General features: G+C 45.3%; 12 non-coding genes and 3 pseudogenes across 12 annotated transcripts; all 15 read left to right on the top strand.

Moving 5' to 3' along the window:
• Positions 1 to 384: 384 nt before the first annotated feature.
• On the top strand, positions 385 to 575 carry LOC141227769 (U2 spliceosomal RNA). The gene has a single exon (XR_012294751.1). It is a non-coding gene; the product is annotated as a U2 spliceosomal RNA (small nuclear RNA).
• A 1,115-nt stretch (positions 576 to 1,690) lies between these two features.
• LOC141227329 (U2 spliceosomal RNA) lies at positions 1,691 to 1,782 on the top strand (annotated as a pseudogene).
• Positions 1,783 to 2,574: 792 nt separating this feature from the next.
• On the top strand, positions 2,575 to 2,757 carry LOC141227140 (U2 spliceosomal RNA). The gene has a single exon (XR_012294246.1). It is a non-coding gene; the product is annotated as a U2 spliceosomal RNA (small nuclear RNA).
• A 1,118-nt stretch (positions 2,758 to 3,875) lies between these two features.
• LOC141227018 (U2 spliceosomal RNA) lies at positions 3,876 to 4,066 on the top strand. Its single transcript, XR_012294131.1, has one exon. It is a non-coding gene; the product is annotated as a U2 spliceosomal RNA (small nuclear RNA).
• Positions 4,067 to 10,190: 6,124 nt separating this feature from the next.
• On the top strand, positions 10,191 to 10,382 carry LOC141227205 (U2 spliceosomal RNA). Its single transcript, XR_012294297.1, has one exon. It is a non-coding gene; the product is annotated as a U2 spliceosomal RNA (small nuclear RNA).
• A 1,115-nt stretch (positions 10,383 to 11,497) lies between these two features.
• Positions 11,498 to 11,688, top strand: LOC141227758 (U2 spliceosomal RNA). The gene has a single exon (XR_012294740.1). It is a non-coding gene; the product is annotated as a U2 spliceosomal RNA (small nuclear RNA).
• A 1,115-nt stretch (positions 11,689 to 12,803) lies between these two features.
• On the top strand, positions 12,804 to 12,994 carry LOC141227747 (U2 spliceosomal RNA). The gene has a single exon (XR_012294729.1). It is a non-coding gene; the product is annotated as a U2 spliceosomal RNA (small nuclear RNA).
• A 1,115-nt stretch (positions 12,995 to 14,109) lies between these two features.
• On the top strand, positions 14,110 to 14,300 carry LOC141227736 (U2 spliceosomal RNA). Its single transcript, XR_012294718.1, has one exon. It is a non-coding gene; the product is annotated as a U2 spliceosomal RNA (small nuclear RNA).
• Positions 14,301 to 15,415: 1,115 nt separating this feature from the next.
• LOC141227725 (U2 spliceosomal RNA) lies at positions 15,416 to 15,606 on the top strand. The gene has a single exon (XR_012294707.1). It is a non-coding gene; the product is annotated as a U2 spliceosomal RNA (small nuclear RNA).
• A 1,115-nt stretch (positions 15,607 to 16,721) lies between these two features.
• On the top strand, positions 16,722 to 16,912 carry LOC141227714 (U2 spliceosomal RNA). Its single transcript, XR_012294696.1, has one exon. It is a non-coding gene; the product is annotated as a U2 spliceosomal RNA (small nuclear RNA).
• Positions 16,913 to 18,029: 1,117 nt separating this feature from the next.
• On the top strand, positions 18,030 to 18,220 carry LOC141226933 (U2 spliceosomal RNA). Its single transcript, XR_012294048.1, has one exon. It is a non-coding gene; the product is annotated as a U2 spliceosomal RNA (small nuclear RNA).
• A 1,115-nt stretch (positions 18,221 to 19,335) lies between these two features.
• Positions 19,336 to 19,451, top strand: LOC141227310 (U2 spliceosomal RNA; annotated as a pseudogene).
• A 524-nt stretch (positions 19,452 to 19,975) lies between these two features.
• On the top strand, positions 19,976 to 20,158 carry LOC141227120 (U2 spliceosomal RNA). Its single transcript, XR_012294227.1, has one exon. It is a non-coding gene; the product is annotated as a U2 spliceosomal RNA (small nuclear RNA).
• Positions 20,159 to 21,272: 1,114 nt separating this feature from the next.
• Positions 21,273 to 21,463, top strand: LOC141227702 (U2 spliceosomal RNA). Its single transcript, XR_012294685.1, has one exon. It is a non-coding gene; the product is annotated as a U2 spliceosomal RNA (small nuclear RNA).
• Positions 21,464 to 22,578: 1,115 nt separating this feature from the next.
• LOC141227332 (U2 spliceosomal RNA) lies at positions 22,579 to 22,670 on the top strand (annotated as a pseudogene).
• The last annotated feature ends 704 nt before the right edge of the window (positions 22,671 to 23,374 follow it).

Raw genomic sequence — 23,374 nt, 5'->3', positions numbered from 1 at the left:
CTGTGCACAGCAGCAGCCACCATCAGTCTGCTGCTGGACAGCCAGCAGCAGCAGCAGCAGGAGAGGTATGTAATCAGGAGCCCTCCTGCTAAGGGTAGACAGCTGCTCGTTCCACCCCACCCCCCGCCTTAATTGGTTCTCCTCCCTTCCAACGGTGTTGAGGCGGGTGGGAACAGCAGGGGGTGAAGGTGCTGTGTTTAAAGAGGTGGAGTTATGCAGATCTAAAACGCGTGGATTGCAGCAGCAGCAAGCCGAAAAGTGCAGGCATGTAAGGGATCTAGAGGTTGACAACATGTCTTCTTAACGGGAGTCCAGGAGCTCATCTCCACAAATGGACTTTTCAGGATCCTTGGGTGGCTCCGTAGTTTGAAACCAATTCTGGTTATCGCTTCTCGGCCTTTTGGCTAAGATCAAGTGTAGTATCTGTTCTTATCAGTTTAATATCTGATACGTCCCCTATCTGGGGACCATATATTAAATGGATTTTTAGAACAGGGAGATGGAAAAAGAGCTTGCTCTGTCCACTCCACGCATTGACCTGGTATTGCAGTATCTCCAGGACCGGTGCACCCCTTCTTTAATGCAGTTTCTAAAATCAGAAAGAATTGAATTCAATGTTTTTTGTTCATTTTGCTTGTTTGTCGGATTTTGGGATGGACTCTTTGGCTTTGCTTTTCTTCTCCTCATTGGATTTTTCATGTTCAAAGTTGCAGAAGCCAGATTACAAGCTCATTTTGGTTCAACTTCAGCAACTGTGCATTGCATTGCCATGTAATGTGATGCAATGCTATCTTTCTAGCTCTCCCTTTTTACTTCCTTTTGGATAAACAGACATATTAGGCAAGCATTTTGGAGCTTTCACCTAAATAACTACAGGTGGTGAGATAAGCTGCACAATATAATTGACCTTTCAGTATATTGTTGCACACACACCATCTATTTAGCAAATGCCCTTGTTATCAACAGCAGCCTTTTAAACTCACCTGAGCTAACAGGTATGTGCGCTGGTTACTCTGCTGCGCTTAAAATTTCTTTTTTGGTTTGCTACAATGCCTTTTCTGAAACGTTGTCTCCTTCTGCTGGAACACTGACTTCTTTCATTTAATGCCTGCAGACTATAAAAGAGAACCCAACCCAAAAAGTTTGGTTGATTAGTCTGTGGCATTCTGTTAAACTGTTGCTTATGGCGGTCTCTGTGAGCTTCTCAGCGACATTCAGCCAGCCAGGTATCCTGCCTGCAGTAGATGGAATGTGGCAATGGAACGCTGGCTGCGCGTGTCATAATAGGCTCTGAGCCTTTATATACCTGTGCACAGCAGCAGCCACCTTCAGTCTGCTGCTGGACAGCCAGCAGCAGCAGCAGCAGGAGAGGTATGTAATCAGGAGCCCTCCTGCTAAGGGTAGACAGCTGCTCGTTCCACCCCACCCCCCGCCTTAATTGGTTCTCCTCCCTTCCAACGGTGTTGAGGCGGGTGGGAACAGCAGGGGGTGAAGGTGCTGTGTTTAAAGAGGTGGAGTTATGCAGATCTAAAACGCGTGGATTGCAGCAGCAGCAAGCCGAAAAGTGCAGGCATGTAAGGGATCTAGAGGTTGACAACATGTCTTCTTAACGGGAGTCCAGGAGCTCATCTCCACAAATGGACTTTTCAGGATCCTTGGGTGGCTCCGTAGTTTGAAACCAATTCTGGTTATCGCTTCTCGGCCTTTTGGCTAAGATCAAGTGTAGTATCTTTCGAAAAGGCGGTTTTGGATGTTGGCCGCCCTAGTAGATTGATACATTATGCACACTGGGGCTTAGGCGCTTGTTAGTACGCCAGTTGGCTAATATAGTCATCTGGTGGAAAGCATGGCCCCCCAGGATCGACGCCATTGGGCCGGGGAAGATCGAAAGCCCGAAGTGTGAAGTGCCCCAGGAGTGGTGACCCTGGGGTGCCTTAACTCACTGGGATTGGGAACCCCACTTGAGTTTATGGCATATTTGCACTAGCACTTCAATATTTCTTTCTTCACACACACCCTTATTCCGGGCCTTCTGGCCTTAGGATGGGGAATTTTTCAATTCCCGGTCGAAGGTCCGGGCAGTATTATACTGTGAAACCTTCACTATTTATTTAATTTTTTTTGTCACTGTGTGTCCACTTTTTCACGTGTGTCCACGTCCTTACTAGGATTTTGTCGGGATGCGGTTCCCTTACGGGTTCCTCTCTTGGCAGGTCTAGGGGGGGAGTGTGTGGCCATCAGGTTCCGCTCCCCCCTGAACCCCCCTGGCTCTCCTCTTTCGGGAGGAGAGCGTTGTTGGCTCCCCTCTTCCGGGAGGGGAGCACAGTCTTTGGCTCCCAGTGCCTTGCTCGGGTGAGAACTCGGGCAGGTATTGGGGGTAAGATTGGGTCGCCTCTGGCTCCGGCTGGAGGTGGCTATTTGTCCCTGTTCCTCGCTGTGGCCTTCTGGCTCGGAGGGACGGGGAATGGTTTGGGGGACCCTTCTCCTTTTGGAGAGGGTTTCAAGAAGATCAGCATCCTAGTGCACTTTTTTTGTGGCACTTGTCACTTTTTTAAGCGCACTCGGGTTTTGTACACGAATTCGGGCTTTCGATAAAAAAAAAAATCTGTTCTTATCAGTTTAATATCTGATACGTCCCCTATCTGGGGACCATATATTAAATGGATTTTTAGAACAGGGAGATGGAAAAAGAGCTTGCTCTGTCCACTCCACGCATTGACCTGGTATTGCAGTATCTCCAGGACCGGTGCACCCCTTCTTTAATGCAGTTTCTAAAATCAGAAAGAATTGAATTCAATGTTTTTTGTTCATTTTGCTTGTTTGTCGGATTTTGGGATGGACTCTTTGGCTTTGCTTTTCTTCTCCTCATTGGATTTTTCATGTTCAAAGTTGCAGAAGCCAGATTACAAGCTCATTTTGGTTCAACTTCAGCAACTGTGCATTGCATTGCCATGTAATGTGATGCAATGCTATCTTTCTAGCTCTCCCTTTTTACTTCCTTTTGGATAAACAGACATATTAGGCAAGCATTTTGGAGCTTTCACCTAAATAACTACAGGTGGTGAGATAAGCTGCACAATATAATTGACCTTTCAGTATATTGTTGCACACACACCATCTATTTAGCAAATGCCCTTGTTATCAACAGCAGCCTTTTAAACTCACCTGAGCTAACAGGTATGTGCGCTGGTTACTCTGCTGCGCTTAAAATTTCTTTTTTGGTTTGCTACAATGCCTTTTCTGAAACGTTGTCTCCTTCTGCTGGAACACTGACTTCTTTCATTTAATGCCTGCAGACTATAAAAGAGAACCCAACCCAAAAAGTTTGGTTGATTAGTCTGTGGCATTCTGTTAAACTGTTGCTTATGGCGGTCTCTGTGAGCTTCTCAGCGACATTCAGCCAGCCAGGTATCCTGCCTGCAGTAGATGGAATGTGGCAATGGAACGCTGGCTGCGCGTGTCATAATAGGCTCTGAGCCTTTATATACCTGTGCACAGCAGCAGCCACCTTCAGTCTGCTGCTGGACAGCCAGCAGCAGCAGCAGCAGCAGGAGAGGTATGTAATCAGGAGCCCTCCTGCTAAGGGTAGACAGCTGCTCGTTCCACCCCACCCCCCGCCTTAATTGGTTCTCCTCCCTTCCAACGGTGTTGAGGCGGGTGGGAACAGCAGGGGGTGAAGGTGCTGTGTTTAAAGAGGTGGAGTTATGCAGATCTAAAACGCGTGGATTGCAGCAGCAGCAAGCCGAAAAGTGCAGGCATGTAAGGGATCTAGAGGTTGACAACATGTCTTCTTAACGGGAGTCCAGGAGCTCATCTCCACAAATGGACTTTTCAGGATCCTTGGGTGGCTCCGTAGTTTGAAACCAATTCTGGTTATCGCTTCTCGGCCTTTTGGCTAAGATCAAGTGTAGTATCTGTTCTTATCAGTTTAATATCTGATACGTCCCCTATCTGGGGACCATATATTAAATGGATTTTTAGAACAGGGAGATGGAAAAAGAGCTTGTTCTGTCCACTCCACGCATTGACCTGGTATTGCAGTATCTCCAGGACCGGTGCACCCCTTCTTTAATGCAGTTTCTAAAATCAGAAAGAATTGAATTCAATGTTTTTTGTTCATTTTGCTTGTTTGTCGGATTTTGGGATGGACTCTTTGGCTTTGCTTTTCTTCTCCTCATTGGATTTTTCATGTTCAAAGTTGCAGAAGCCAGATTACAAGCTCATTTTGGTTCAACTTCAGCAACTGTGCATTGCATTGCCATGTAATGTGATGCAATGCTATCTTTCTAGCTCTCCCTTTTTACTTCCTTTTGGATAAACAGACATATTAGGCAAGCATTTTGGAGCTTTCACCTAAATAACTACAGGTGGTGAGATAAGCTGCACAATATAATTGACCTTTCAGTATATTGTTGCACACACACCATCTATTTAGCAAATGCCCTTGTTATCAACAGCAGCCTTTTAAACTCACCTGAGCTAACAGGTATGTGCGCTGGTTACTCTGCTGCGCTTAAAATTTCTTTTTTGGTTTGCTACAATGCCTTTTCTGAAACGTTGTCTCCTTCTGCTGGAACACTGACTTCTTTCATTTAATGCCTGCAGACTATAAAAGAGAACCCAACCCAAAAAGTTTGGTTGATTAGTCTGTGGCATTCTGTTAAACTGTTGCTTATGGCGGTCTCTGTGAGCTTCTCAGCGACATTCAGCCAGCCAGGTATCCTGCCTGCAGTAGATGGAATGTGGCAATGGAACGCTGGCTGCGCGTGTCATAATAGGCTCTGAGCCTTTATATACCTGTGCACAGCAGCAGCCACCTTCAGTCTGCTGCTGGACAGCCAGCAGCAGCAGCAGCAGGAGAGGTATGTAATCAGGAGCCCTCCTGCTAAGGGTAGACAGCTGCTCGTTCCACCCCACCCCCCGCCTTAATTGGTTCTCCTCCCTTCCAACGGTGTTGAGGCGGGTGGGAACAGCAGGGGGTGAAGGTGCTGTGTTTAAAGAGGTGGAGTTATGCAGATCTAAAACGCGTGGATTGCAGCAGCAGCAAGCCGAAAAGTGCAGGCATGTAAGGGATCTAGAGGTTGACAACATGTCTTCTTAACGGGAGTCCAGGAGCTCATCTCCACAAATGGACTTTTCAGGATCCTTGGGTGGCTCCGTAGTTTGAAACCAATTCTGGTTATCGCTTCTCGGCCTTTTGGCTAAGACCATTTGGTTGCAGCCTGATAGGTGCGAGTTCTCTGGAGGAATCCAGGCCTTTTTGCGAAAGGATTTGGCGATTTTCTGTGGTATTATACCGACAGGTTTTGAAGATGAACTTCGTGAAGAATACTATCCGAATTGGAGTGGATCCATCAGTTTCCGAGAGGAATAATGTGTCCTTCATCGTGGAGAAACTTTTGGAAGGAAAAGCTGGAGCAAAACGAGGCGACTTCTACAGCGTCAACGAGTTTCCTAAATCAGGTACATATGACGTGACTTTTGTAGAAGAAAATACCTGCCTTGATGTGTTTGAGTGGCTTCGGAGTCACACTGATGATCCTTTCTTGGAAGGGGTGTGGTTTGAACCCTTGTTTGGACTTCAAGAAAAGATTGTGTGGGTAACAGTTTATAACCCTTTTACTGAGCCAGCATTGCTTGAAGGCTTCCTTGCACGGTACTGTGATTATGTGCGTAAAGGGGAAAAGCAGTTTAATTCTTTAGGTATTTTCAACTGCAAATACAAGTTTCGGGTGAAACTGAAGAAGGATCCTGGAAGTGTGGGAGGCTTTAGACATCCTCCTGCGAATTTTTCTGTGGCGGGACATAGGGGCTTCCTTTACTATGTAGGGCAGCCTATGTATTGCAGGAAATGTTACTGCTTTGGACATGTGCAGGATGCATGTAAGAAAGGGCAATGTTGCCGTAACTGCAAAGAGGAGGGGCATGTGGCAAGTGCGTGCCCGAAGCCCAAGGCTTGTGACATGTGTGGAAGTGGTGAGCACATGTTTAAAGATTGCCCGCAGGGTGTGCCCAGGAAAACTGATAAGGAGAGGAAAAAGGAGGAGGAGGAGAGGAGGGTTTTGCAGCAGATAGAAAGAGAAACTGCTAGAATGGAGAGAGAGCAGAGGAGGCGGAGTGAAAGGTCTGCCCCTGAAACTGTGAGTCTGAGGCCTGCTTACCAGAAGGAGAAAAAGGCACCTAAAATGGAGAAGGAGCTTGTGAAAGAATTGAGGAGAATGGAGGGGCAGATGAATGCAGCGGGAGAAGGAAGGTGTCCGGATACGTTGGACTTTCAGGACGTTGTAGATGCTGCAGATTGTATGGAAACTGGGGAAGGGTCATCACACCCTTCAGATCCTGAGAATATTGAGGAGTACTTCTCCGATGAGGGTGGGGGGAGTAGAAAGTGTCACAGGGAGGGTGGTGGGGCAAATGATGAAGAAGATATCAAGGCACCGCAGCGAAAAGTGGGTGCCAAGAAAGCAAGGTAGGGTGATGGTGATGCTGCTAGCGGCTCGGAAACGAGTTGCTCGGTTCAGATGGTGGAAGAAGATAGTGGGGGTGCTGGTTAAGGTTGCCTTGCAATATGCGTGATAATGCCTATTATAAGCTTTGACTTAAGTCAAAGGCTTTTTCTTGTGAGTGGAGTTTTTGTAGTGTTTTTGTAACTTTTCTGTTTTCGTTTTTTTTAGGAGGTTTAAAAAAGGAAAAAATGGGTTTTACTATAATTTCACAAAATGTGAGAGTGTTTAAAAATAAGGCCAGGAGGGCTGCAATTTTTGATTTTTTGGCTATGAAGAATGCATCGATTTTTTGTTTGCAAGAGTGTGGAGTGGTGGATGGGGTGAGAGGAGATGAATGGTCTCATGGAGCATCTGTGTGGTCGGGGAGTGCATGTAATAAAAATGATGGTGTGGGGATTTTAGTTAAAGGGAGGGAGGTGGTTTTGAGTGATTATGTGGTGATTGATGTGGGGAGGTGCATTTTAGCAAATTTTGAGTATAAAAATGTTAAATTTTGTGTTATTAATGTTTATGCGCCGGTGGAGAAAAATGACCGGAAAAAGTTATTTGAAAAAATTAAACTTTTTGTTCCGGGAAGAATGCCTGTGGTGATTGTGGGTGATATGAATTGTGATGTGGGGAGAGTGAATGTGGATGTGTCTGGGAAAACTTTGTTAGAGTTGGTTAGTGATTTTGATTTGCATGATATGCAAAGTGTATGTAAAGTGAGGCCTTTGTTAAATACCTTCTTTTCCGAAAGTGGAAGAATACAATCTAGATTGGATTACTGTTTTATTTCAAAAAATATGATTCCTGTTGACTATAAGCAGGAGAATGTTTTGTTTTCAGATCATGTGTGCATGTCGTGTGAGTTGGATGTGAATGTGAATGGGGTGTTTGGGAAAGGTTTGTGGAAGTTGAATGTTAAGTTATTGGAGTATGAGGAAGTAAGAAAGGAATATGCAAGACGGTATGAGGAGTGGTGTGAGTGTAAAAATGGTTTTGGGAATGTTTGTGGGTGGTGGGATTGGGTTAAAAAACAGACAAAAATTTTTTTCAAAAATTTGGGTTATAAGATGGCAGCAGTCAAGAGGAGACATTTTGTGAGTTTAAATGCACGTTTAAGTTTCTTGTATAAATTGAGGGAGGGAGGGATGGAGGTGGAGGAGGATATTTTACAAGTGAAAAAGGAGGTTCATGAGTTCTTGTTGGAAAAAGGGAGGAATATTGTCTTTAGAGCAAAAGTTGATAATTTGGAGTATGATGAAAAATGTTCACGTTTTTTTTTCAAGAAGGTTTTTGGGAAAAAGCAAAATATGTGTGTGTTGAATGGAGCAGATGGAAGCGAGGTGAGTGGAGAGGATATGTGTGAGGAAGTGGCAAAGTTTTATGAGGATTTGTATGCTGTAAAGTGGAGGGATGAGTGTTTGGAGAATGATGTTTTGAGTACGTTAGAGAGTAAATTGAATGAGGCGGAAAGAGAGAGGCTGATGGATGCTGTGACAAGTGATGAAGTATGGAAGGTTATGTGTAGTATGGCTTTGAATAAGACGCCGGGGGAGGATGGTCTTCCAGTAGAATTTTACCGCATGATGTGGGATGTGATTGGGAGTGATTTTGTGGATTTTTGTAAGTATATGTGGGAAAATATGGAGGTGGCAGGTAGTATGCGTGCAGGTATGGTTGTATTGATTCCGAAAAAGGGTGATTTGAAGAGTCTGAAAAACTGGAGGCCAATAACATTATTGAACTGTGATTATAAGATCTACGCAAAATTAATGGCAAATAGGATGCGTGATGTGATAGAGAGTGTGATTGGGGATGAGCAGTGTTGTGCAGTACCTGGGAGACGGATTCACGAGTGTGTGTGTATATTGAGAGATTGTCTATGGGATTGTATGAGCCGGAAGAAGAGTGTGTTTTTGTTGAGCCTGGATTTTGAAAAGGCGTATGATAGGTTGTCGCATGGTTTTTTGTTTAGAGTGTTGCTGAGAATGGGTTTTCCTGCTGATTTTGTTGGGAGAGTGAGAAGTCTATATACAGATATTTATAGTTGTGTTTTAATGAACGGTTATGTCGGTAGGAGAGTGAATGTGCATTCGGGCGTGAGGCAGGGGTGTCCGTTATCCCCTGTGGCTTTTATTTGTGCAATTGAACCTTTGTTGTGTATGTTGAGGAAGGATAAAGTGGTTCGAGGTGTGCAAGTGCCGGGAGGTGGAGGAAGAGAGTGGAAGGTGAGTGGTTATATGGATGACGTGTGTGTATTATGTGATTCTGAATGTTCGGTGAGGCGGGTGAAGTTGTTAGCGTCTATCTTTTGTGGTGCGTCTGCATTTAAAGTGAATTGGGAAAAGAGTGAGTGTAAGGTTTTTGGAAGTGGTATTTTGAGTAGAGATGTAGGTGTGAACGTAGTGAGTGGGCCCATTAAGGTTTTGGGAGTGAAGTTTTCAGAAAGATTGGATGGGAAAGAAAGTTGGGATGACGCGAAAGAGAAGGTTGAAAAGAAGTTATGTTTTTGGAAGTTGAGAAGCCTTACTTTCTTTGGAAAAATCTTAGTCATTAAAAGCGTGGTGTTGCCTATTTTTTTATATGTTGCAGTTGTGTTTCCACCAGGTTATATGGTTTTGAGAGGATTGAATAGGATTTTGTTTGTTTTTTTGTGGAATTCTAAAATGGAGAGGGCGCGGAGGGAAGTGTTGGTGAAGCGTATGGAGAAAGGTGGTTTGGGTTTTCCAAATTTAGAAGTTTTTTTGGGTGTGAATATTGTGGTGTTTGTGCTGAAAGTGATTATGGGCGATGGAAAGTTTTCATGTATGTGTGGATATTTATTTGGGGCTTATTCTTTTCGTTTGAAGTGGAGAGAGAGGGATTTGCGGTGTCCGGTTGCTTTTGAGGTGCCCGTGTGGTATGTGTGGGTTTATAAGTTTTTGGTGAAGTATGAGTTGTGTGATGTGGATGTGAGGTTGTTGGGAAATAAGAAGGCTGTGTACAGGATGATTGAGTGTAGAGAAATGGAGAGTGGAATAAGTTTGGTGAGAGGGTGTGATGTGCAAAAAGTATGGAAGAAGGTGCGGATGGGTGGTATGACAAATAAGCAGAGTGAGGTTGTGTGGCAGTCTTTGCATGGAGTGTTGCCAGTAAGAGAGTTTCAGAGGAATAGAGGTTTAGTGAGGAGTGAAACGTGTCCAAGAAATGGCTGTGGTGGAAGGGAAAGTGTGTTGCATGTTTTTTGGAATTGCCAGTATGCTAGAGATGTGATTGGGAGAATGGGGCCTTTGTGTAAAGAATTGTGTGGTGTGAATTTGTTGTCCTTTGAGTTGTTTATGTTTGGTTTGGGAATATGTGATGGGACGAAGGAAAGAGTCTTGTGGTTGATGCTTGCATGTATAAAGGAAGTGTTATGGGATGTGAGGAATGTGTATGTGTTTAAAAGGAAGGAAATTGCTGTAAAGGATAGTGTGAAGGTGATTATGGGGAAGATGTATGTGTGTTTCCTATGGGACAAAAAGAGGAGAGGGGAAGTGGATGCGGAGGGAATATGGAAAGTTAAAAAGTGGAGATATTTTGTAAATACTTCTTGATCTTGTTTTCTGTGTAAGGTTTAAAAAGAAGAAATAAAAATTTTCCGGTGATGATGGGAGCAGCATTTGTGTCGTTGAGATGATGCAGCTGTTTGGAAGGAAGTTCCTTTGGTCGTGACTATAGACCGTGGATTTCCCCATCTGAGGGAAAAAAAAAAAAAAATCTGTTCTTATCAGTTTAATATCTGATACGTCCCCTATCTGGGGACCATATATTAAATGGATTTTTAGAACAGGGAGATGGAAAAAGAGCTTGCTCTGTCCACTCCACGCATTGACCTGGTATTGCAGTATCTCCAGGACCGGTGCACCCCTTCTTTAATGCAGTTTCTAAAATCAGAAAGAATTGAATTCAATGTTTTTTGTTCATTTTGCTTGTTTGTCGGATTTTGGGATGGACTCTTTGGCTTTGCTTTTCTTCTCCTCATTGGATTTTTCATGTTCAAAGTTGCAGAAGCCAGATTACAAGCTCATTTTGGTTCAACTTCAGCAACTGTGCATTGCATTGCCATGTAATGTGATGCAATGCTATCTTTCTAGCTCTCCCTTTTTACTTCCTTTTGGATAAACAGACATATTAGGCAAGCATTTTGGAGCTTTCACCTAAATAACTACAGGTGGTGAGATAAGCTGCACAATATAATTGACCTTTCAGTATATTGTTGCACACACACCATCTATTTAGCAAATGCCCTTGTTATCAACAGCAGCCTTTTAAACTCACCTGAGCTAACAGGTATGTGCGCTGGTTACTCTGCTGCGCTTAAAATTTCTTTTTTGGTTTGCTACAATGCCTTTTCTGAAACGTTGTCTCCTTCTGCTGGAACACTGACTTCTTTCATTTAATGCCTGCAGACTATAAAAGAGAACCCAACCCAAAAAGTTTGGTTGATTAGTCTGTGGCATTCTGTTAAACTGTTGCTTATGGCGGTCTCTGTGAGCTTCTCAGCGACATTCAGCCAGCCAGGTATCCTGCCTGCAGTAGATGGAATGTGGCAATGGAACGCTGGCTGCGCGTGTCATAATAGGCTCTGAGCCTTTATATACCTGTGCACAGCAGCAGCCACCTTCAGTCTGCTGCTGGACAGCCAGCAGCAGCAGCAGCAGGAGAGGTATGTAATCAGGAGCCCTCCTGCTAAGGGTAGACAGCTGCTCGTTCCACCCCACCCCCCGCCTTAATTGGTTCTCCTCCCTTCCAACGGTGTTGAGGCGGGTGGGAACAGCAGGGGGTGAAGGTGCTGTGTTTAAAGAGGTGGAGTTATGCAGATCTAAAACGCGTGGATTGCAGCAGCAGCAAGCCAAAAAGTGCAGGCATGGAAGGGATCTAGAGGTTGACAACATGTCTTCTTAACGGGAGTCCAGGAGCTCATCTCCACAAATGGACTTTTCAGGATCCTTGGGTGGCTCCGTAGTTTGAAACCAATTCTGGTTATCGCTTCTCGGCCTTTTGGCTAAGATCAAGTGTAGTATCTGTTCTTATCAGTTTAATATCTGATACGTCCCCTATCTGGGGACCATATATTAAATGGATTTTTAGAACAGGGAGATGGAAAAAGAGCTTGCTCTGTCCACTCCACGCATTGACCTGGTATTGCAGTATCTCCAGGACCGGTGCACCCCTTCTTTAATGCAGTTTCTAAAATCAGAAAGAATTGAATTCAATGTTTTTTGTTCATTTTGCTTGTTTGTCGGATTTTGGGATGGACTCTTTGGCTTTGCTTTTCTTCTCCTCATTGGATTTTTCATGTTCAAAGTTGCAGAAGCCAGATTACAAGCTCATTTTGGTTCAACTTCAGCAACTGTGCATTGCATTGCCATGTAATGTGATGCAATGCTATCTTTCTAGCTCTCCCTTTTTACTTCCTTTTGGATAAACAGACATATTAGGCAAGCATTTTGGAGCTTTCACCTAAATAACTACAGGTGGTGAGATAAGCTGCACAATATAATTGACCTTTCAGTATATTGTTGCACACACACCATCTATTTAGCAAATGCCCTTGTTATCAACAGCAGCCTTTTAAACTCACCTGAGCTAACAGGTATGTGCGCTGGTTACTCTGCTGCGCTTAAAATTTCTTTTTTGGTTTGCTACAATGCCTTTTCTGAAACGTTGTCTCCTTCTGCTGGAACACTGACTTCTTTCATTTAATGCCTGCAGACTATAAAAGAGAACCCAACCCAAAAAGTTTGGTTGATTAGTCTGTGGCATTCTGTTAAACTGTTGCTTATGGCGGTCTCTGTGAGCTTCTCAGCGACATTCAGCCAGCCAGGTATCCTGCCTGCAGTAGATGGAATGTGGCAATGGAACGCTGGCTGCGCGTGTCATAATAGGCTCTGAGCCTTTATATACCTGTGCACAGCAGCAGCCACCTTCAGTCTGCTAATGGACAGCCAGCAGCAGCAGCAGCAGGAGAGGTATGTAATCAGGAGCCCTCCTGCTAAGGGTAGACAGCTGCTCGTTCCACCCCACCCCCCGCCTTAATTGGTTCTCCTCCCTTCCAACGGTGTTGAGGCGGGTGGGAACAGCAGGGGGTGAAGGTGCTGTGTTTAAAGAGGTGGAGTTATGCAGATCTAAAACGCGTGGATTGCAGCAGCAGCAAGCCGAAAAGTGCAGGCATGTAAGGGATCTAGAGGTTGACAACATGTCTTCTTAACGGGAGTCCAGGAGCTCATCTCCACAAATGGACTTTTCAGGATCCTTGGGTGGCTCCGTAGTTTGAAACCAATTCTGGTTATCGCTTCTCGGCCTTTTGGCTAAGATCAAGTGTAGTATCTGTTCTTATCAGTTTAATATCTGATACGTCCCCTATCTGGGGACCATATATTAAATGGATTTTTAGAACAGGGAGATGGAAAAAGAGCTTGCTCTGTCCACTCCACGCATTGACCTGGTATTGCAGTATCTCCAGGACCGGTGCACCCCTTCTTTAATGCAGTTTCTAAAATCAGAAAGAATTGAATTCAATGTTTTTTGTTCATTTTGCTTGTTTGTCGGATTTTGGGATGGACTCTTTGGCTTTGCTTTTCTTCTCCTCATTGGATTTTTCATGTTCAAAGTTGCAGAAGCCAGATTACAAGCTCATTTTGGTTCAACTTCAGCAACTGTGCATTGCATTGCCATGTAATGTGATGCAATGCTATCTTTCTAGCTCTCCCTTTTTACTTCCTTTTGGATAAACAGACATATTAGGCAAGCATTTTGGAGCTTTCACCTAAATAACTACAGGTGGTGAGATAAGCTGCACAATATAATTGACCTTTCAGTATATTGTTGCACACACACCATCTATTTAGCAAATGCCCTTGTTATCAACAGCAGCCTTTTAAACTCACCTGAGCTAACAGGTATGTGCGCTGGTTACTCTGCTGCGCTTAAAATTTCTTTTTTGGTTTGCTACAATGCCTTTTCTGAAACGTTGTCTCCTTCTGCTGGAACACTGACTTCTTTCATTTAATGCCTGCAGACTATAAAAGAGAACCCAACCCAAAAAGTTTGGTTGATTAGTCTGTGGCATTCTGTTAAACTGTTGCTTATGGCGGTCTCTGTGAGCTTCTCAGCGACATTCAGCCAGCCAGGTATCCTGCCTGCAGTAGATGGAATGTGGCAATGGAACGCTGGCTGCGCGTGTCATAATAGGCTCTGAGCCTTTATATACCTGTGCACAGCAGCAGCCACCTTCAGTCTGCTGCTGGACAGCCAGCAGCAGCAGCAGCAGGAGAGGTATGTAATCAGGAGCCCTCCTGCTAAGGGTAGACAGCTGCTCGTTCCACCCCACCCCCCGCCTTAATTGGTTCTCCTCCCTTCCAACGGTGTTGAGGCGGGTGGGAACAGCAGGGGGTGAAGGTGCTGTGTTTAAAGAGGTGGAGTTATGCAGATCTAAAACGCGTGGATTGCAGCAGCAGCAAGCCGAAAAGTGCAGGCATGTAAGGGATCTAGAGGTTGACAACATGTCTTCTTAACGGGAGTCCAGGAGCTCATCTCCACAAATGGACTTTTCAGGATCCTTGGGTGGCTCCGTAGTTTGAAACCAATTCTGGTTATCGCTTCTCGGCCTTTTGGCTAAGATCAAGTGTAGTATCTGTTCTTATCAGTTTAATATCTGATACGTCCCCTATCTGGGGACCATATATTAAATGGATTTTTAGAACAGGGAGATGGAAAAAGAGCTTGCTCTGTCCACTCCACGCATTGACCTGGTATTGCAGTATCTCCAGGACCGGTGCACCCCTTCTTTAATGCAGTTTCTAAAATCAGAAAGAATTGAATTCAATGTTTTTTGTTCATTTTGCTTGTTTGTCGGATTTTGGGATGGACTCTTTGGCTTTGCTTTTCTTCTCCTCATTGGATTTTTCATGTTCAAAGTTGCAGAAGCCAGATTACAAGCTCATTTTGGTTCAACTTCAGCAACTGTGCATTGCATTGCCATGTAATGTGATGCAATGCTATCTTTCTAGCTCTCCCTTTTTACTTCCTTTTGGATAAACAGACATATTAGGCAAGCATTTTGGAGCTTTCACCTAAATAACTACAGGTGGTGAGATAAGCTGCACAATATAATTGACCTTTCAGTATATTGTTGCACACACACCATCTATTTAGCAAATGCCCTTGTTATCAACAGCAGCCTTTTAAACTCACCTGAGCTAACAGGTATGTGCGCTGGTTACTCTGCTGCGCTTAAAATTTCTTTTTTGGTTTGCTACAATGCCTTTTCTGAAACGTTGTCTCCTTCTGCTGGAACACTGACTTCTTTCATTTAATGCCTGCAGACTATAAAAGAGAACCCAACCCAAAAAGTTTGGTTGATTAGTCTGTGGCATTCTGTTAAACTGTTGCTTATGGCGGTCTCTGTGAGCTTCTCAGCGACATTCAGCCAGCCAGGTATCCTGCCTGCAGTAGATGGAATGTGGCAATGGAACGCTGGCTGCGCGTGTCATAATAGGCTCTGAGCCTTTATATACCTGTGCACAGCAGCAGCCACCTTCAGTCTGCTGCTGGACAGCCAGCAGCAGCAGCAGCAGGAGAGGTATGTAATCAGGAGCCCTCCTGCTAAGGGTAGACAGCTGCTCGTTCCACCCCACCCCCCGCCTTAATTGGTTCTCCTCCCTTCCAACGGTGTTGAGGCGGGTGGGAACAGCAGGGGGTGAAGGTGCTGTGTTTAAAGAGGTGGAGTTATGCAGATCTAAAACGCGTGGATTGCAGCAGCAGCAAGCCGAAAAGTGCAGGCATGTAAGGGATCTAGAGGTTGACAACATGTCTTCTTAACGGGAGTCCAGGAGCTCATCTCCACAAATGGACTTTTCAGGATCCTTGGGTGGCTCCGTAGTTTGAAACCAATTCTGGTTATCGCTTCTCGGCCTTTTGGCTAAGATCAAGTGTAGTATCTGTTCTTATCAGTTTAATATCTGATACGTCCCCTATCTGGGGACCATATATTAAATGGATTTTTAGAACAGGGAGATGGAAAAAGAGCTTGCTCTGTCCACTCCACGCATTGACCTGGTATTGCAGTATCTCCAGGACCGGTGCACCCCTTCTTTAATGCAGTTTCTAAAATCAGAAAGAATTGAATTCAATGTTTTTTGTTCATTTTGCTTGTTTGTCGGATTTTGGGATGGACTCTTTGGCTTTGCTTTTCTTCTCCTCATTGGATTTTTCATGTTCAAAGTTGCAGAAGCCAGATTACAAGCTCATTTTGGTTCAACTTCAGCAACTGTGCATTGCATTGCCATGTAATGTGATGCAATGCTATCTTTCTAGCTCTCCCTTTTTACTTCCTTTTGGATAAACAGACATATTAGGCAAGCATTTTGGAGCTTTCACCTAAATAACTACAGGTGGTGAGATAAGCTGCACAATATAATTGACCTTTCAGTATATAGTTGCACACACACCATCTATTTAGCAAATGCCCTTGTTATCAACAGCAGCCTTTTAAACTCACCTGAGCTAACAGGTATGTGCGCTGGTTACTCTGCTGCGCTTAAAATTTCTTTTTTGGTTTGCTACAATGCCTTTTCTGAAACGTTGTCTCCTTCTGCTGGAACACTGACTTCTTTCATTTAATGCCTGCAGACTATAAAAGAGAACCCAACCCAAAAAGTTTGGTTGATTAGTCTGTGGCATTCTGTTAAACTGTTGCTTATGGCGGTCTCTGTGAGCTTCTCAGCGACATTCAGCCAGCCAGGTATCCTGCCTGCAGTAGATGGAATGTGGCAATGGAACGCTGGCTGCGCGTGTCATAATAGGCTCTGAGCCTTTATATACCTGTGCACAGCAGCAGCCACCTTCAGTCTGCTGCTGGACAGCCAGCAGCAGCAGCAGCAGGAGAGGTATGTAATCAGGAGCCCTCCTGCTAAGGGTAGACAGCTGCTCGTTCCACCCCACCCCCCGCCTTAATTGGTTCTCCTCCCTTCCAATGGTGTTGAGGCGGGTGGGAACAGCAGGGGGTGAAGGTGCTGTGTTTAAAGAGGTGGAGTTATGCAGATCTAAAACGCGTGGATTGCAGCAGCAGCAAGCCGAAAAGTGCAGGCATGTAAGGGATCTAGAGGTTGACAACATGTCTTCTTAACGGGAGTCCAGGAGCTCATCTCCACAAATGGACTTTTCAGGATCCTTGGGTGGCTCCGTAGTTTGAAACCAATTCTGGTTATCGCTTCTCGGCCTTTTGGCTAAGATCAAGTGTAGTATCTGTTCTTATCAGTTTAATATCTGATACGTCCCCTATCTGGGGACCATATATTAAATGGATTTTTAGAACAGGGAGATGGAAAAAGAGCTTGCTCTGTCCACTCCACGCATTGACCTGGTATTGCAGTATCTCCAGGACCGGTGCACCCCTTCTTTAATGCAGTTTCTAAAATCAGAAAGAATTGAATTCAATGTTTTTTGTTCATTTTGCTTGTTTGTCGGATTTTGGGATGGACTCTTTGGCTTTGCTTTTCTTCTCCTCATTGGATTTTTCATGTTCAAAGTTGCAGAAGCCAGATTACAAGCTCATTTTGGTTCAACTTCAGCAACTGTGCATTGCATTGCCATGTAATGTGATGCAATGCTATCTTTCTAGCTCTCCCTTTTTACTTCCTTTTGGATAAACAGACATATTAGGCAAGCATTTTGGAGCTTTCACCTAAATAACTACAGGTGGTGAGATAAGCTGCACAATATAATTGACCTTTCAGTATATTGTTGCACACACACCATCTATTTAGCAAATGCCCTTGTTATCAACAGCAGCCTTTTAAACTCACCTGAGCTAACAGGTATGTGCGCTGGTTACTCTGCTGCGCTTAAAATTTCTTTTTTGGTTTGCTACAATGCCTTTTCTCAAACGTTGTCTCCTTCTGCTGGAACACTGACTTCTTTCATTTAATGCCTGCAGACTATAAAAGAGAACCCAACCCAAAAAGTTTGGTTGATTAGTCTGTGGCATTCTGTTAAACTGTTGCTTATGGCGGTCTCTGTGAGCTTCTCAGCGACATTCAGGCAGCCAGGTATCCTGCCTGCAGTAGATGGAATGTGGCAATGGAACGCTGGCTGCGCGTGTCATAATAGGCTCTGAGCCTTTATATACCTGTGCACAGCAGCAGCCACCTTCAGTCTGCTGCTGGACAGCCGCAGCAGCAGCAGCAGGAGAGGTATGTAATCAGGAGCCCTCCTGCTAAGGGTAGACAGCTGCTCGTTCCACCCCACCCCCCGCCTTAATTGGTTCTCCTCCCTTCCAACGGTGTTGAGGCGGGTGGGAACAGCAGGGGGTGAAGGTGCTGTGTTTAAAGAGGTGGAGTTATGCAGATCTAAAACGCGTGGATTGCAGCAGCAGCAGCAAGCCGAAAAGTGCAGGCATGTAAGGGATCTAGAGGTTGACAACATGTCTTCTTAACGGGAGTCCAGGAGCTCATCTCCACAAATGGACTTTTCAGGATCCTTGGGTGGCTCCGTAGTTTGAAACCAATTCTGGTTATCGCTTCTCGGCCTTTTGGCTAAGATCAAGTGTAGTATCTGTTCTTATCAGTTTAATATCTGATACGTCCCCTATCTGGGGACCATATATTAAATGGATTTTTAGAGCAGGGAGATGGAAAAAGAGCTTGCTCTGTCCACTCCACGCATTGACCTGGTATTGCAGTATCTCCAGGACCGGTGCACCCCTTCTTTAATGCAGTTTCTAAAATCAGAAAGAATTGAATTCAATGTTTTTTGTTCATTTTGCTTGTTTGTCGGATTTTGGGATGGACTCTTTGGCTTTGCTTTTCTTCTCCTCATTGGATTTTTCATGTTCAAAGTTGCAGAAGCCAGATTACAAGCTCATTTTGGTTCAACTTCAGCAACTGTGCATTGCATTGCCATGTAATGTGATGCAATGCTATCTTTCTAGCTCTCCCTTTTTACTTCCTTTTGGATAAACAGACATATTAGGCAAGCATTTTGGAGCTTTCACCTAAATAACTACAGGTGGTGAGATAAGCTGCACAATATAATTGACCTTTCAGTATATTGTTGCACACACACCATCTATTTAGCAAATGCCCTTGTTATCAACAGCAGCCTTTTAAACTCACCTGAGCTAACAGGTATGTGCGCTGGTTACTCTGCTGCGCTTAAAATTTCTTTTTTGGTTTGCTACAATGCCTTTTCTGAAACGTTGTCTCCTTCTGCTGGAACACTGACTTCTTTCATTTAATGCCTGCAGACTATAAAAGAGAACCCAACCCAAAAAGTTTGGTTGATTAGTCTGTGGCATTCTGTTAAACTGTTGCTTATGGCGGTCTCTGTGAGCTTCTCAGCGACATTCAGCCAGCCAGGTATCCTGCCTGCAGTAGATGGAATGTGGCAATGGAACGCTGGCTGCGCGTGTCATAATAGGCTCTGAGCCTTTATATACCTGTGCACAGCAGCAGCCACCTTCAGTCTGCTGCTGGACAGCCAGCAGCAGCAGCAGCAGGAGAGGTATGTAATCAGGAGCCCTCCTGCTAAGGGTAGACAGCTGCTCGTTCCACCCCACCCCCCGCCTTAATTGGTTCTCCTCCCTTCCAACGGTGTTGAGGCGGGTGGGAACAGCAGGGGGTGAAGGTGCTGTGTTTAAAGAGGTGGAGTTATGCAGATCTAAAACGCGTGGATTGCAGCAGCAGCAAGCCGAAAAGTGCAGGCATGTAAGGGATCTAGAGGTTGACAACATGTCTTCTTAACGGGAGTCCAGGAGCTCATCTCCACAAATGGACTTTTCAGGATCCTTGGGTGGCTCCGTAGTTTGAAACCAATTCTGGTTATCGCTTCTCGGCCTTTTGGCTAAGATCAAGTGTAGTATCTTTTGAAAAGGCAGTTTTGTCCTTGGGCTGCCCTAGTAAATTGATGCATATTACACACTGGTTTGGTGCACTTGTTAGTACGCCAGGTGGCTCATAGAGTTATCTGATGGAAAACATGGCCCTCCAGGATCGAAGTCACTAGGCTGGGTAAGTGTGAGGGCTTTGGAGCAATGTGCCCCAGGAGTAGGCGCCCTGGTGGGAGTCCAAGCTTACTGGGACTGGGAACCCCAGAAAGACTTGGCTTCGTAGCACGCCGCACCTTTGCCAATCATACTTTCTGAGCAACCCCCCCTATTCCTGGCCTCCGGGCTAGGAAGGGGAATTTTTATAAACCCGGTCGGAGGTCCGGTCAGCTTTGGGCTGAGAAACCAACACAGGCTCCAGCTCCACTAGGGTGGCATCCTAGATGGAAGCTGGGAGCACGAAAACGGCTCTTCTCCGGCTTCGGCTAGGGAGAGCATCGGAGATCCCTGACCCTCGCTGTGGCCTTCTGGCTCGGAGGGATGGGGATGGTTTATTGGGGACCCTCTCCTCCGGGATGGGTCCATATGAATCCTCGCCTCGTGCGCTGTTTTGGTGTGACTTCGGTCACATTTTTCAGTGCCTTGGATGCAGCTTCAATCAAAAAAATCTGTTCTTATCAGTTTAATATCTGATACGTCCCCTATCTGGGGACCATATATTAAATGGATTTTTAGAACAGGGAGATGGAAAAAGAGCTTGCTCTGTCCACTCCACGCATTGACCTGGTATTGCAGTATCTCCAGGACCGGTGCACCCCTTCTTTAATGCAGTTTCTAAAATCAGAAAGAATTGAATTCAATGTTTTTTGTTCATTTTGCTTGTTTGTCGGATTTTGGGATGGACTCTTTGGCTTTGCTTTTCTTCTCCTCATTGGATTTTTCATGTTCAAAGTTGCAGAAGCCAGATTACAAGCTCATTTTGGTTCAACTTCAGCAACTGTGCATTGCATTGCCATGTAATGTGATGCAATGCTATCTTTCTAGCTCTCCCTTTTTACTTCCTTTTGGATAAACAGACATATTAGGCAAGCATTTTGGAGCTTTCACCTAAATAACTACAGGTGGTGAGATAAGCTGCACAATATAATTGACCTTTCAGTATATTGTTGCACACACACCATCTATTTAGCAAATGCCCTTGTTATCAACAGCAGCCTTTTAAACTCACCTGAGCTAACAGGTATGTGCGCTGGTTACTCTGCTGCGCTTAAAATTTCTTTTTTGGTTTGCTACAATGCCTTTCTGAAACGTTGTCTCCTTCTGCTGGAACACTGACTTCTTTCATTTAATGCCTGCAGACTATAAAAGAGAACCCAACCCAAAAAGTTTGGTTGATTAGTCTGTGGCATTCTGTTAAACTGTTGCTTATGGCGGTCTCTGTGAGCTTCTCAGCGACATTCAGCCAGCCAGGTATCCTGCCTGCAGTAGATGGAATGTGGCAATGGAACGCTGGCTGCGCGTGTCATAATAGGCTCTGAGCCTTTATATACCTGTGCACAGCAGCAGCCACCTTCAGTCTGCTGCTGGACAGCCAGCAGCAGCAGCAGCAGGAGAGGTATGTAATCAGGAGCCCTCCTGCTAAGGGTAGACAGCTGCTCGTTCCACCCCACCCCCCGCCTTAATTGGTTCTCCTCCCTTCCAACGGTGTTGAGGCGGGTGGGAACAGCAGGGGGTGAAGGTGCTGTGTTTAAAGAGGTGGAGTTATGCAGATCTAAAACGCGTGGATTGCAGCAGCAGCAAGCCGAAAAGTGCAGGCATGTAAGGGATCTAGAGGTTGACAACATGTCTTCTTAACGGGAGTCCAGGAGCTCATCTCCACAAATGGACTTTTCAGGATCCTTGGGTGGCTCCGTAGTTTGAAACCAATTCTGGTTATCGCTTCTCGGCCTTTTGGCTAAGATCAAGTGTAGTATCTGTTCTTATCAGTTTAATATCTGATACGTCCCCTATCTGGGGACCATATATTAAATGGATTTTTAGAACAGGGAGATGGAAAAAGAGCTTGCTCTGTCCACTCCACGCATTGACCTGGTATTGCAGTATCTCCAGGACCGGTGCACCCCTTCTTTAATGCAGTTTCTAAAATCAGAAAGAATTGAATTCAATGTTTTTTGTTCATTTTGCTTGTTTGTCGGATTTTGGGATGGACTCTTTGGCTTTGCTTTTCTTCTCCTCATTGGATTTTTCATGTTCAAAGTTGCAGAAGCCAGATTACAAGCTCATTTTGGTTCAACTTCAGCAACTGTGCATTGCATTGCCATGTAATGTGATGCAATGCTATCTTTCTAGCTCTCCCTTTTTACTTCCTTTCGGATAAACAGACATATTAGGCAAGCATTTTGGAGCTTTCACCTAAATAACTACAGGTGGTGAGATAAGCTGCACAATATAATTGACCTTTCAGTATATTGTTGCACACACACCATCTATTTAGCAAATGCCCTTGTTATCAACAGCAGCCTTTTAAACTCACCTGAGCTAACAGGTATGTGCGCTGGTTACTCTGCTGCGCTTAAAATTTCTTTTTTGGTTTGCTACAATGCCTTTTCTGAAACGTTGTCTCCTTCTGCTGGAACACTGACTTCTTTCATTTAATGCCTGCAGACTATAAAAGAGAACCCAACCCAAAAAGTTTGGTTGATTAGTCTGTGGCATTCTGTTAAACTGTTGCTTATGGCGGTCTCTGTGAGCTTCTCAGCGACATTCAGCCAGCCAGGTATCCTGCCTGCAGTAGATGGAATGTGGCAATGGAACGCTGGCTGCGCGTGTCATAATAGGCTCTGAGCCTTTATATACCTGTGCACAGCAGCAGCCACCTTCAGTCTGCTGCTGGACAGCCAGCAGCAGCAGCAGCAGGAGAGGTATGTAATCAGGAGCCCTCCTGCTAAGGGTAGACAGCTGCTCGTTCCACCCCACCCCCCGCCTTAATTGGTTCTCCTCCCTTCCAACGGTGTTGAGGCGGGTGGGAACAGCAGGGGGTGAAGGTGCTGTGTTTAAAGAGGTGGAGTTATGCAGATCTAAAACGCGTGGATTGCAGCAGCAGCAAGCCGAAAAGTGCAGGCATGTAAGGGATCTAGAGGTTGACAACATGTCTTCTTAACGGGAGTCCAGGAGCTCATCTCCACAAATGGACTTTTCAGGATCCTTGGGTGGCTCCGTAGTTTGAAACCAATTCTGGTTATCGCTTCTCGGCCTTTTGGCTAAGATCAAGTGTAGTATCTTTCGAAAAGGCGGTTTTGGATGTTGGCCGCCCTAGTAGATTGATACATTATGCACACTGGGGTTTAGGCGCTTGTTAGTACGCCAGGTGGCTAATATAGTCATCTGGTGGAAAGCATGGCCCCCCAGGATCGACGCCATTGGGCCGGGGAAGATCGAAAGCCCGAAGTGTGAAGTGCCCCAGGAGTGGTGACCCTGGGGTGCCTTAACTCACTGGGATTGGGAACCCCACTTGAGTTTATGGCACATTTGCACAAGCACTTCAAATTTTCTTTCTTCGCACACACCCTTATTCCGGGCCTTCTGGCCTTAGGATGGGGAATTTTTCAATTCCCGGTCGAAGGTCCGGGCAGTATTATACTGTGAAACCATCACTATTTATTTAATTTCTTTGTCACTGTGTGTCCACTTATTCACGTGTGTCACGTCCTACTAGGATTTTGTTGGGATGCGGTTCCCTTACGGGTTCCTCTCTTGGCAGGTCTAGGGGGGGAGTGTGTGGCCATCAGGTTCCGCTCCCCCCTGAACCCCCCTGGCTCTCCTCTTTCGGGAGGAGAGCGTTGTTGGCTCCCCTCTTCTGGGAGGGGAGCACAGTCTTTGGCTCCCAGTGCCTTGCTCGGGTGAGAACTCGGGCAGGTGCTGGGGGTAAGATTGGGTCGCCTCTGGCTTCGGCTGGAGGTGGCTTTTTGTCCCTGTTCCTCGCTGTGGCCTTTTGGCTCGGAGGGACGGGGAATGGTTTGGGGGACCCTTCTCCTTT

Source organism: Phyllobates terribilis, unplaced genomic scaffold (assembly GCF_046119375.1).
Source record: "Phyllobates terribilis strain yellow unplaced genomic scaffold, ASM4611937v1 Scaffold_416__1_contigs__length_1633014, whole genome shotgun sequence".
Lineage (NCBI taxonomy): Eukaryota > Metazoa > Chordata > Amphibia > Anura > Dendrobatidae > Phyllobates > Phyllobates terribilis.
Note: the sequence above shows the minus strand (reverse complement) of the source record. Positions and strands in the feature narration are given on the sequence as shown.